Source organism: Triticum aestivum, chromosome 2B, assembly GCF_018294505.1.
Source record: "Triticum aestivum cultivar Chinese Spring chromosome 2B, IWGSC CS RefSeq v2.1, whole genome shotgun sequence".
Taxonomy (NCBI): Eukaryota; Viridiplantae; Streptophyta; class Magnoliopsida; order Poales; family Poaceae; genus Triticum; species Triticum aestivum.
Window position 1 is genome coordinate 415198570 of NC_057798.1, and position 12243 is coordinate 415210812.

At 44.7% G+C, this 12243-nt stretch overlaps 1 pseudogene; it reads right to left on the reverse strand.

Annotated features, from left to right (window-relative positions):
* Positions 1 to 10693, reverse strand: part of LOC123039243 (uncharacterized) — a 76629-nt pseudogene extending 65936 nt beyond the window's left edge.
* Between the last annotated feature and the right edge of the window lie 1550 nt (positions 10694 to 12243).

A 12243-nucleotide genomic window follows, 5' to 3' on the forward strand; every position in this document is an offset into this window, starting at 1 on the left:
TGTCAATGAGTATGAAAACCGGCAGGAGCCATAGGAGTTGTCTTAATTATTGTATGACCTGCATGTCAATGATTAAACGCCATGTAATTACTTTACTTTATTGCTAAACCATTAGCCATAGTAGTAGAAGTAATAGTTGGCGAGCAACTTCATGGAGACACGATGATGGAGATCATGATGATGGAGATCATGGTGTCATGCCGGTGACGACGATGATCATGGCACCTCGAAGATGGAGATCAAAGGAGCTATATGATATTGGCCATATCATGTCACTATTTGATTGCATGTGATGTTTATCATGTTTTTGCATCTTATTTGCTTAGAACGACGGTAGTAAATAAGATGATCCCTCATAATAATTTCAAGAAAGTGTTCCCCCTAACTGTGCGCCGTTGCGAAAGTTCGTTGTTTCGAAGCACCACGTGATGATTGGGTGTCATAGATTCAAACTTCCACATACAACGGGTGTAAGACAGATTTACACATGCAAAACACTTAGGTTATCTTGAAGAGCCTAGCATGTATAGACATGGCGTCGGAACACAAGAGACCGAAAGGTCGAACATGAGTCGTATGGAAGATACGATCAACATGGAGATGTTCACCGATGATGACTAGTCCATCTCACGTGATGATCGGACACGGCCTAGTTGACTCGGATTATGTATCACTTAGATGACTAGAGGGATGTCTAATCTGAGTGGGAGTTCATTAAATAATATGACTAGATGAACTTAATTATCATGAACTTAGTCTAAAAACCTTTGTGAAAATGTCTTGTAGATCAAATGGCCAACGCTCATGTCAACCTCAACTTCAACGCATTCCTAGAGAAAAGCAAGCTGAAAGATGATGGAATCAACTATTTGGACTGGGTCTGGAACCTGAGGATCATCCTCATAGCTGCCAAGAAAGCATATGTCCTAGAAGGACCGCTAGGTGAAGCACCCATCCCAGAGAACCAAGATGTTATGAACACTTCGCAGTCACGTGCTGATGATTACTCCCTCGTTCAGTGTGGCATGCTTTATAGCTTAGAACCGGGGCTCCAAAAGCGTTTTGAGCAACACGGAGCATATGAGATGTTCGAGGAGCTGAAAATGGTTTTCCAAGCTCATGCCCGAGTCGAGATATATGAAGTCTCTGACAAGTTCTATAGTTGTAAGATGGAGGAAAATAGTTCTGTCAGTGAGCACATACTCGAAATGTCTGGGTTGCACAACCACTTGTCCCAGCTAGACATTAACCTCCCGGACGAGGCGGTCATTGATAGAATCCTTCAGTCGCTCCCACCTAGCTACAAGAGCTTTGTGATGAACTATAATATGCAGGGGATGGTGAAAACTATCCCTGAAGTATTTTCAATGCTGAAATCAGCGGAGATGGAAATCAAAAAGGAACATCAAGTGTTGATGGTCAATAAAACCACTAAGTTCAAGAAGGGCAAGGGTAAGAAGAACTTCAAGAAGGACGGCAAGGAAGTTGCCGCGCCCGGTAAACCAGCTGCCGGGAAGAAGCCAAAGAATGGACCCAAGCCTGAGACTGAGTGCTTTTATTGCAAAGGGAAGGGTCACTGGAAGCGGAACTGCCCCAAATACTTAGCAGACAAGAAGGCCGGCAACACTAAAGGTATATGTGATATACATGTAATTGATGTGTACCTTACCAGTACTCGTAGTAGCTCCTGGGTATTTGATACCGGTGCCGTTGCTCATATTTGTAACTCAAAGCAGGAGCTGTGGAATAAGCGGAGACTGGCGAAGGACGATATGACGATGCGCGTCGGGAATGGTTCTAAGGTCGATGTGATCGCCGTCGGCACGCTACCTCTACATTTACCTACGGGATTAGTTTTAAACCTCAATAATTGTTATTTAGTGCCAGCTTTGAGCATGAATATTGTATTTGGATCTCATTTAATACGAGATGGCTACTCATCTAAATCCGAGAATAATGGTTGTTCTATTTATATGAGAGATATGTTTTATGGTCATGCCCCGCTGGTCAATGGTTTGTTCTTAATGAATCTCGAACGTGATGTTACACATATTCATAGTGTGAATACCAAAAGATGTAAGGTTGATAATGATAGTCCCACATACTTGTGGCACTGCCGCCTTGGTCACATTGGTGTCAAGCGCATGAAGAAGCTCCATGCTGATGGACTTTTAGAGTCTCTCGATTATGAATCATTTGACACATGCGAACCATGCCTCATGGGCAAAATGATCAAAACTCCGTTCTCCGGAACAATGGAGCGAGCAACCAACTTATTGGAAATCATACATACTGATGTATGTGGTCCAATGAGCGTTGAGGATCGCGGAGGCTATCGTTATGTTCTCACTCTCACTGATGACTTAAGTAGATATGGGTATGTCTACTTGATGAAACACAAGTCAGAGACCTTTGAAAAGTTCAAGGAATTTCAGAATGAGGTAGAGAATCAACGTGACCGAAAAATAAAGTTCTTACGATCAGATCGTGGAGGAGAATATTTAAGTCACAAATTTGGTACGCACTTAAGGAAATGTGGAATTGTTTCACAACTCACGCCGCCTGGAACACCTCAGCGTAACGGTGTGTCCGAACGTCGTAATCGCACTCTATTGGATATGGTTCGATCTATGATGTCACTCACCAATTTACCGCTATCATTTTGGGGATACGCTCTAGAGACAGCTACATTCACTTTAAATAGGGCACCGTCTAAATCCGTTGAGACGACGTCGTATGAATTATGGTTTGGGAAGAAACCTAAGCTGTCGTTTCTAGAAGTTTGGGGATGCGATGCTTATGTCAAGAAACTTCAACCTGAAAAGCTCGAACCCAAGTCGGAAAAATCGTCTTCATAGGATACCCTAAGGAAACCATTGGGTATACCTTCTACCTTAGATCCGAAGGCAAGATCTTTGTTGCCAAGAACGGGTCCTTTCTGGAGAAAGAGTTTCTCTCGAAAGAAGTAAGTGGGAGGAAAGTAGAACTCGATGAAGTACTACCTCTTGAACCGGAAAGTAGTGTAGCTCAGGAAAATGTTCGTGTGGTGCCTACACCGACTGGAGAGGAAATTAATGATGATGATCAAGGTACTTCGGATCAAGTTGCTACTGAACTTCGTTGGTCCACAAGGACACGTTCCACACTAGAGTGGTATGGCAACCCTGTCCTGGAAATCATGTTGTTAGACAACGCTGAACCTTCGAACTATGAAGAAGCGATGGCGGGCCCAGTTTCCAACAAATGGCTTGAAGCCATGCAATCTGAGATAGGATCCATGTATGAAAACAAAGTGTGGACTTTGACAGACTTGCCCGATGATCGGCGAGCGATAGAAAATAAATGGATCTTTAAGAAGAAGACGGACGCGGATGGTAATGTTACCATCTATAAAGCTCGTCTTGTCGCTAAGGGTTATCGGCATATTCAAGGGGTTGACTATGATGAGACTTTCTTTCCCGTAGCGAAGCTGAAGTCCTTCCGAATCATGTTAGCAATTGTCGCATACTATGATTATGAGATATGGCAAATGGAAGTCAAAACGGCATTCCTTAACGGCTATCTTAAGGAAGAACTGTATATGATGCAGCCGGAAGGTTTTGTCGATCCTGAGAATGCTAACAAGGTATGCAAGCTCCAGCGATCCATTTATGGGCTAGTGCAAGCATCTCGGAGTTGGAACATTCGCTTTGATGAGATGATCAAAGCATTTGGGTTTATGCAGACTTATGGAGAAGCCTGCGTTTACAAGAAAGTGAGTGGGAGCTCTGTAGCATTTCTCATATTATATGTGGATGACATACTTTTGATGCGAAATGATATAGAACTTTTGGACAGCATTAAGGCCTACTTGAATAAGTGTTTTTCAATGAAGGACCTTGGAGAAGCTGCTTACATATTAGGCATCAAGATCTATAGAGATAGATCGAGACGCCTCATAGGTCTTTCACAAAGCACATACCTTGATAAGATATTGAAGAAGTTCAATATGGATCAGTCCAAGAAGGGGTTCTTGCCTGTGTTGCAAGGGGTGAAATTGAGCTCGGCTCAATGTCCGACCACGGCAGAAGATATAGAAGAGATGGGTGTCATCCCCTTTGCCTCAGCCATAGGGTCTATTATGTATGCCATGCTGTGTACCAGACCTGATGCAAACCTTGCCATAAGTTTGGTAGGAAGGAACCAAAGCAATCCCAGCAAGGAACACTGGACAGCGGTCAAGAATATCCTGAAGTACCTGAAGAGGACTAAGGCTATGTTTCTCGTTTATGGAGGTGACGAAGAGCTCGTCGTAAAGGGTTACGTCGACGCTAGCTTCGACACAGATCTGGATGACTCTAAGTCACAAACCGGATACGTGTATATTTTGAATGGAGGGGCAGTAAGCTGGTGTAGTTGCAAGCAAAGCATCATGACGGGATCTACATATGAAGCGGAGTACATGGCAGCCTCAGAGGCAGCGCATGAAGCAATATGGATGAAGGAGTTCATCACTGACCTAGGAGTCATACCCAATGCGTCGGGGCCGATCACTCTCTTCTGTGACAACATTGGAGCTATTGCCCTTGCCAAGGAGCCCAGGTTTCACAAGAAGACCAGGCACATCAAGCGTCGCTTCAACTCCATTCGTGAAAATGTTCAAGATGGAGACATAGATATTTTCAAAGTGCATACGGATCTGAATGTAGCAGATCCGTTGACTAAACCTCTTCCACGAGCAAAACATGATCAACACCAGAACTCTATGGGTGTTCGATTCATCACAATGTAACTAGATTAATTACTCTAGTGCAAGTGGGAGACTGTTGGAAATATGCCCTAGAGGCAATAATAAAATGATTATTATTATATTTCCTTGTTCATGATAATTGTCTATTATTCATGCTATAATTGTGTTATCCGGAAATCGTAATACATGTGTGAATAAATAGACCACAACATGTCCCTAGTAAGCCTCTAGTTGACTAGCTCGTTGATCAACAGATAGTCATGGTTTCCTGACTATGGACATTGGATGTCGTTGATAATGGGATCACATCATTAGGAGAATGATGTGATGGACAAGACCCAATCCTACGCATAGCACAAGATCGTGTAGTTCGTTTGCTAAAGCTTTTCCAATGTCAAGTATCATTTCCTTAGACCATGAGATCGTGTAACTCCCGGATACCGTAGGAGTGCTTTGGGTGTACCAAACGTCACAACGTAACTGGGTGACTATAAAGGTATACTACAGGTACCCCCGAAAGTATCTGTTGGGTTGACACGGATCGAGACTGGGATTTGTCACTCCGTATGACGGAGAGGTATCTCTGGGCCCACTCGGTAATGCATCATCATAATGAGATCAATGTGACCAAGTGTTTGGTCACGGGATCATGCATTATGGTACGAGTAAAGTGACTTGCCGGCAACGAGATTGAACGAGGTATTGGGATACCGACGATCGAATCTCGGGCAAGTAACGTATCGATTGACAAAGGGAATTGTATACGGGATTACTTGAATCCTCGACATCGTGGTTCATCCGATGAGATCATCGAGGAATATGTGGGAGCCAACATGGGTATCCAGATCCCGCTGTTGGTTATTGACCGAAGAGCTGTCTCGGTCATGTCTGCATGATTCCCGAACCCGTAGGGTCTACACACTTAAGGTTTGGTGACGCTAGGGTTGTAGAGATATTAGTATGCGGAAACCAGAAAGTTGTTCGGAGTCCCGGATGAGATCCCGGACGTCACGAGGAGTTCCGGAATGGTCCGGAGGTAAAGAATTATATATTGGAAGTCCAGTTTCGGCCAACGGGAAAGTTTCGGGGGTTACCGGTATTGTACCGGGACCACCGGAAGGGTCTCAGGGGTCCACCGGGTGGGGCCACCTATCCCGGAGGGCCACGTGGGCTGAAAGGGGAAGGGAACCAGCCCCTGGTGGGCTGGTGCCCCCCCTTGGGCCTCCCCTGCGCCTAGGGTTGGAAACCCTAGGGGTGGGGGGGGCGCCCCACTTGACTTGGGGGGCAAGTCCCGCCCTAGGCCGCCGCCCCCCCCCCCCTTGGAGATGGGATCTCCAGGGCCGGCGCACCCCTAGGCCCCCTATATAAAGAGGGGGGAGGGAGGGCAGCCGCACCCTAGTCCATGGCGCCTCCCTCTCCTCCCGTACCACCTCTCCCTCTCGTTGATCTTGGCGAAGCCCTGCCGAGATCGCCGCTGCTTCCACCATCACGCTGTCGTGCTGCTGGATCTCCATCAACCTCTCCTTTCCCCTTGCTGGATCAATAAGGAGGAGACGTCTTCCCCAACCATATGTGTGTTGAACGCGGAGGTGCTGTCCGTTCAGCACTAGGATCATCGGTGATTTGGATCACGACGAGCACGACTCCCTCAACCTCGTTCTCTTGAACGCTTCCGCTCGCGATCTACAAGGGTATGTAGATGCACGCCTCTCTCTCGTTGCTAGATGAACTCCATAGATTGATCTTGGTGAAGCGTAGATTTTTTTTTATTTTCTGCAACGTTCCCCAACACATAGAACGTATGTTGTACTAGAGACTCACAGATGACATATCGTTGCGTCTCATAGTTGGGTATGTCCGACTTGGACCTTATCTCGACTCAGATCCGACTACGTCGAATCCGACCAGACCTTTCCAAGTCCATATTATACGGTTAGCATCCAATGCTCCATGGCTAGTGAGACCAAGCCATCGACCGTGTCATATGCTAGTCTAGTCGGTTGCGCGTCCACACAGCCCTTTCGACTAGGGACCTTTTAGGACAGTCATCATACAATGCATAGTCCCACAAACAAGTCACGTACTTGCTGATACACATCATTAATAATGTCCAAGGACTATCTTTACTCATAAACACATAGGAAATATCATCATACATGATTGCCTCTAGGGCATATCTCGAACACTTCTACCCAGGGTGACACATGGAGCTTAGTTTGGAGCCTTTTGTGCCTGTTAAAGATCAAAAAGTTTATTTGGAGAGCGTTGCATAGTGTGATCCCATGCCGATTTATTCTAGAGAATAAGCATCTCAAAATTAACCCGAGTTGCCCTGCATGCAACCAAGGACCCGACACAATTAAACACCTACTGTTTGAATGCAAACTCGCGTTGGAAGTTTGGAAGCCTCTTGGTCTAGAGGATGTCATCAAGAGAGCAACCAGTGTAGACAGGGTCGGTGAAGCTGTTTTGGAACACTTGTTATGCTTGAAGGACAATGAAATTCATATACCAGAATTGCCAAAGCTGAGAGAAACTGTGGCAACAACAGCGTGGTACCTTTGGTATGAAAGGAGGAAATTGACCCATGGTGAATATACCCAAACCACATCTCAAACAAGTTTTGCAGTGAAAGGTCTCGCGGCTAATTTCATTATATCATGTAGTCTGAAGCCAGTGCGGAAAATGGCCGGTTGGGTGAAACCAAGGTATGGATATGTCAAACTAAATGTTGATGTTGGCTTCAACATTGATACGCTCGAAGGAACAATTGGCGCAGTTCGTAGGGACCACAAAGGACAATTCGTTGCTGCTGCTAATGAAAAAGTTGATACTTGCTTTGATTCATTTATGTCGGAGGCGACAACAGTTCATTTTGGTACGAATCTTGCAAGAACTATGGGATGTAGCAAAATTTAACTCTGCTTAGATAATGTGTAGGTCGTTGAAGCTTTGAAAGAGGGCAACTCTACTTCTGTTGCTAGTGCAATTTTTGATTGTTGCTACTTTATGCCCTTAGATTTTACCCATGTAATCTATGATGATTGCTTTAGAGAGAGTAATTTAGTAGCTCATGAATTAGCTAGGTTAGCTAAATTCTCTCCTATTGTATTATGGATGGGTTCTGCTCCTGGTGCGGTCATCCCAGTGCTGTGATGCTACTATTTTGACTCATGAATAAAGGAGGAGGTCATTGTCAAGAGAAGAAGAGATGGACAATTCCTATGCTAGACATTAGCAATTTGTATCATCTTTCCTACTTATAAAGATTGAAGTTGGTGATAAGTTCACATATGGCTCCAATATCCATTTCAAATAAACAAATACACGCATCTCCACATGTGAAACTAGTAACCTTGCAAGAGACACGTAAATAAATGCACTTTACAAATATGTGAGATCTATAATAAACAAACAAACACACTACTTTCATGTGAGACCGACTTTTTTTAAAAGTACACATAACAAAGAAAAAAATGTGACTTCAACTCATCTTGGTTTTAGTTCTCTTCCCAACCTACTATGGTCATTTAAAATTCTTTGATGCTACATGTCTCTCACCATATTTTTTTTTCTAATCATAAATCACGCAATGGACATAAAGTACACTAACATTATTTCACCATCTATAAGCACGTGCATCATGCTAGTACGATGAAAGATCTGAAATCTACAAAGGATAACTACACTAACGGCTCATAACTGCTTGGAACTTGTTCCATCATAGTTTCACATCCTAACTTTGACCATGCATCGCACCAAGATCTTGAAATATATATTAGGGAATTTCCAAGGGCAAGTGTCAAATTCAGCCGCTTTATGTACCTGAACATGTTTGCGACAGATCCCTTGTTCTCAACAAATAGTTTGTCCAAGGCGCCCCCATTTCTCCCCTCTCCGTATGTCCGGCCATTTTTGTTGATCTTTTTCAACCAAACTTGATGAGCACTAGAAACACATATGCTAAACACAGAAATAAAACAATTCAAATTTAAAAATACATAATACAAACATACAGATTATTTGTAGCATAAAATTCAAACAACATCATGGATCATCCACAAATGCTCCACTAGATTATTATTTAGTTGATGCACTTATCGATCTTGAAGTTTCTGACACATCTCCAAAAAAATGTGCAGCATGTTCTGCATCTCATTCCGGGAGGTGACATGTTCTCCAGGCTTCTCAAAATCAACATTGTGTATGCCATCATCCTCATCCTCCACAATTATGTTGTGCATAATCACACATGCAGTCATGTCTCCCACAATATCTCAAAATCCCACATATTTGCAGGTCTACGAACAACAACCCAATGTGCCCTGAGCACTCCAAATTTTGTCTCCGTCATTCCTAGCACCTTCTTGTATTTGGGCGAAGAGAGGTTTTTTACCTTGGGGCTCAGAGATAGTCTTCACAATCGCGCATTGAGGATAGATATAATTGACAAGGCAATACATCATGGTGTAGTTGTGCCCCATTGACGATGTAGTTGCACTTTGGAACCTGCTCGCCACAAAGTGTTGCAAAGAATGGAGATCGGTAAGTCACTGTGAGACCCTGTCTAGTATGATGACGAGCTCTCCGGTATAATCTTGGTATTGCCCTTGCAAATCTGTAAGACAGTTCTTCCATTTCTAGTGCATGTAATTGAGGAAACATACACTACTAGGAAAAACCTTACCATTAGCGTGGATTTTTGGACTATCAGTAGCGTAGGTTCCCACGCTACTGCTATGACGCTACAATTATTTTTTAGCAGTAGCGTGTGTTTTACCCCACGCCACTATTAACAGACATACCAGTAGCGTTGGTGCCCCGCGCTACTACTATTTTAGCCCATGCTACTACTAACAGAATAGTAGTAGCGCGTCTATGATACACCCACGCCACTAGTAATAAATTAGGATTTTAAAAAAATGAAAATCTATTTATTCCAATTTAGACAAATATTTCATAGTACTCACACACATGCATTTCATAATACGTACATGTTATGCATACAGTCAATCATCCATATCTGATATAGATAATTAATACATATATATACAATATACGCCGCGCTTATAGGTCGGCGTCGGTGCCTCCACAAGGCAATGTTGATGTTGTTGTCGTCGTCGTCGCCGTAGCACCATGATGATGTCGTGGGTGCCGCAGCCCCTTGTCGATGTCGCCTCGTCGGCGCCGCCGCCGCCGCAACCCCGTGTCGATGTTGTCGTCGTCGATGCCACCCTATACCCATGTGTTCCCCGTTAGTTTTCTTGGGCTTACTAGACATGACCCTTAGGAAAATGCTTTGCTGTTAGAGATTGCACTTAGGATAACTAGAACTGGTCCAATGATCCAAAAATAGAGTTTCAACGGGATCAGCAACACAACCAACTAAGAAACAGTGAAATGACCACTAGGTCTATAAATAGAACACTACTAAGAACTCAAAAATCCTGGAATCAGTGGAATTACTTTCTTTGGTGAAGGAACTTCTATTTTGCCAGCATCCAATGTTTGAGTTCCTGACCATGTTCAAGAAATACTAAATTTAGAACATTACTACTGTAAATACATGAGGCATCAGGACAGAAAACAAAAGATGACCAATATCATATGAGGAGAATAAAAAGGAGTTTGGAACATAGCATGCTTTACAATAAAACTAGAAGAGATCGCATGATTTACAATCCAACGAGAGCAGCAATTTCAAACCAACAAAAAGAAGAAACCAACATGCAATGTTTTCAAACTTTAGTAAACCAGCTCCATGCCGTCTGTCTCCTCACGAGGCTGGTCCGGTGGGTGGATCTGGCCACCGCCATGGCCTGCTTGCTGGATGTCCCCCTCCTGTCCTCTCCTCTCCTCTCCTCTCGTGGTGACGGGGGGAGGGGAGGAGAAAGTCATCTGGCCGCCACCATGGCCTGCCTGTTGTCGGTTCCATGGCCGGGCGTCAAGGGTTTCCAGCGCCATGGCTTTGTCCTACGTGCGTGAGGAAGAGGGAGAGGAAGGAAATCAAGTCGCAGCAGCAAGGTCAAAAGGGAAGATGAGAAGGCCATGGAAGGAGGAGGAGGAGGAGGAGGAGGAGGAGAGGGATCCGGTGCTGCACCTGCTTCCGCCTGCGGCTCGGTGGCCATGCTAGCTAGGGTTTCGGACCTCCATGCCGTCGTGGATCTGGGGGCTGCCTCACCTTCTTGCCCGATCTATGGATGGGAGACAAGGTGAGGGGCGCGGGAGAGGGTGGGGCGGCGGTGTCGGGGGTAGAGGGAGACGAGGCCGCCGGCGGCGGGGTTGGGGTAGAGGAGAGGAGGATTGGGGAATCGTTGGATGGGGGAGGAGGAAGAGTGGAGTGTGTGCGCGGGTGTTGGGTGGATTTTTTTAGCGGGGGTGATAGTAGCGCGTTTTGCAAACTAGACGCTACAACTATGTCTTTAGTAGTAGCGCTGGCTTGATCACCCACGTTGCTACTATGTCTTAACTCGGGGGCATGGTGTGGCACACTTACTAGTAGCGCTGCCCAAAAAAACCCACGCTGCTGCTAAGTAATATCAGCAACGCGTTTTGTACCAAGCGCTACTGGTATTTACCAGTAGCGTGGGGTCCCAAACAAGCGCTACTGGTAAAGTTCTACGTATAAGCATTTTCCTAGTAGTGATAGCATACCAGGAAAGCCTCTTACTTCTCCAAATGCTAAAAGCTTTTATGCGTCCTAGGCATTTGATTCTCTCAATTACTCTTCTTCAAGCACCTTCACCACCGAAGGCTCACCCTCTTCTCCTTGAGATATTATCACATAGATGATCTCTCAAACACTAGTGATAGACCTGGAGACAACCTCCAAACCTTCACAAACTTTTGGGGTAAATCACAAAACGATTCCTCATCGACGACACCTATTGGCTACCGCCTAGGACTCACCAACGTCCAAGAGTAAAAGATCAAAGGAAAAAAAATCTAAACTTGCTTAAATCACAGAATCATAGGTCAAAAGAGAGAGGATGAGCGGCTCAACCGTTGTGTGAAATTGTAGGATCGATTAAGGCATGTATAGAGGGGGGGTGAATAGACTATTGATATGTGAAAGATTGCAAATCTCTTTAAATTTTGTTCCTTGCATGAGCGGGCCATTTTAGGTGAAGAATCAAGCCTATATGGAAGATAATAGGCCTAGTGATCAAGTCCAATTAACCGGGGCACACAAGAAGCTCCCGAGGAGAAGACGGGGTCTGGTACGAGCACGCCTTCTCGTATCAGTGGCCATACCATCTACTACCACTTTCTTAACGTCATCATTGCCATCTTTCGTGAAGGCACCCAAGGTCAATTCGCAATGCATCAGCCCAGAAACCCTATTTCACATATCAGGACCATATAAGGTAGAAGAAAACCCTTCGGCTAGAGGAGTCGCTCATCCACCAAGTCATTCCTCTGCAGCCGCCATCATTCCCATCTTCATCTTTGTAGCCTTCATCCCCATAGCCATAGCCATAAACTTGTAATCAAGAGTACTTCGCATACAACTA